The sequence below is a fragment of the Carlito syrichta genome, unplaced genomic scaffold (assembly GCF_000164805.1).
Source record: "Carlito syrichta isolate Samal-C Ts95f unplaced genomic scaffold, Tarsius_syrichta-2.0.1 Scaffold314096, whole genome shotgun sequence".
Taxonomy (NCBI): domain Eukaryota; kingdom Metazoa; phylum Chordata; class Mammalia; order Primates; family Tarsiidae; genus Carlito; species Carlito syrichta.
In genome coordinates this window covers 71,289-72,946 of record NW_007258192.1, presented here as the reverse complement: position 1 = coordinate 72,946, position 1,658 = coordinate 71,289, and the positions used below count along the sequence as shown (strand labels likewise).

Sequence of the window (1,658 nt, the reverse complement as noted above, 5' to 3'; positions counted from 1 at the left end):
GCCCAGGGGTTCGAGACCAGCCTGGGCAACTTGGTAAGACCTCATCTCTACAATAAATCACAAAAACTCGCCAGGCATGGTGGTGTGTGTCTGTAATTCCAGCTACTTGGAAGCCTGAGAAGGAAGGATCACCCATGCCCTGCAGGTCGAGGCAGCGGTGGCTGTGAGCATGCCACAGCACTCCAGCCTGGGCGACAAGAGAGAAACTCCAACTCAAAAAAAAAAAAAAATCCAATTAAATAGGAAGATTGTGAGATTCAAATGAGATCACCCATCCCTCCCTCTTGTGTACACTCCTTATCTCCAATTTCCTTCAACTCTTGCTTGAACTAGTACAACAGCTTTAGAACAAGTTCCCTGACGCTTGCGTCTCCCCATCAAATACCGATGTTGCTACCTCACTCGTCATTATAGAACACAGACCTAAGTCACTTCGCGGCTTAGAACTCCTCCAGTGACAACAAAAAATTAAATTTGACTCCATATAAATTAAGTCCAAAAAATTAAATTTGACTCCACATAAATTAAGTCCAAAAATTAAATCTGACTCCATATAAATTAAGTCTCAACTTCACAGCCTGACTTACAAAATCACTCACATTCTGCCCCCTACTAGCTTTCCTCCCCAACAGAGCCCTGCCCTGCCTGGTCCCCACGACATGGAAGTGCACCCCACTAAGCCTCCACTGGTAACACAGCTCTCCCCCATTTTACACCTCTGCTAATTATGCACGTAATTCCTTTTCGGCCTCTAAGCAAACTTCTACCAAGAGCAACCCACATTCATTCCAGTACCCTCTCTGTTATTTCAACATCCCCTCAGGGCAAAAGGGCTACAACTATCTACTTACTTCTCAGTCCCCTTCTCCATCCCGATTCTTGGAGGCCCTTAAGAACACAGATTAGAGTTTTTCACCTTTATTGTGCCCATGCCTGGCCCATATGGACGCCCAGAAAATAAATCAGAAACTGAGGGTGGAAGAATCTTGCAAAACAACACAAGTTTGTGTTATAATCATTATTGCTTCCAAAGTGGCCTTTTTAGGAAAGAAAAAAGAGAACGCCGTGAGGCTGCCCAGCAGACCTTAAGGCATCCTCAAAGTACCTGCCACCTCCAGACTTTCCATGACAGGAAAGGAACAGGCCTTTTTATATTCCATATCTCACTTAATCCTCACAATTGTTCTCCGAGCATTCCCATTTTACAGAAGAGGGAACAGAGACTCAGAAAGGTAAAGTCACTGGGCCAAGGTCACAGATAACTAGTAATGGGCAGGGATACTATCTGGTGGTTACCCACCGCTCCCGTGGGGCCGGCTAAATAGTCGACACACATTGGCCCGCGCAGCCCGGGGCCCAGCGCCCTCACCCGTCCCGCGGAAGGCAGCCGGCCGCAGAGCCGCCGGTGTAAACACTCACTCTGGCCCTCTCGCCGGAAGCCGGAAGTTTCGCGCTGCATTCTGGGAGGTGTAGTTTCCGCTGCGGCCTCCGTTCCCTTATGAGAAGGCCAGCAAGGGGCGCTAGTTGCAAAGCTTCCGGTTCCGGGAAAGGAGGGGCTGCCGGGTCGTTTGAAATTCCCGGCGCGAGGGGCGTGCTGGCGCTTTCGCTGGAGAAGACTTTGGTTCCTGTTGGTATTCAGGGGCGCAGGTCACGAGACA

The 1,658-nt window shown here is 49.3% G+C and overlaps 1 protein-coding gene across 6 annotated transcripts in view; it reads right to left on the bottom strand.

Annotated features, from left to right (window-relative positions):
* Nucleotides 1-1,448, bottom strand: part of UBL7 (ubiquitin like 7) — a 16,362-nt gene extending 14,914 nt beyond the window's left edge. For 2 of the 6 annotated variants that reach the window (XM_021719054.1, XM_008071024.1), the window contains exon 1: nt 1,370-1,448. The gene's annotated coding sequence lies outside the window, so the exon portion shown is untranslated. Of the gene's footprint in view, nt 1-851 lie in introns of all 6 variants that reach the window. The other 4 variants (XM_021719053.1, XM_008071023.1, XM_021719052.1 and 1 more) reach the window with 4 other exon arrangements.
* Nucleotides 1,449-1,658: the final 210 nt, after the last annotated feature.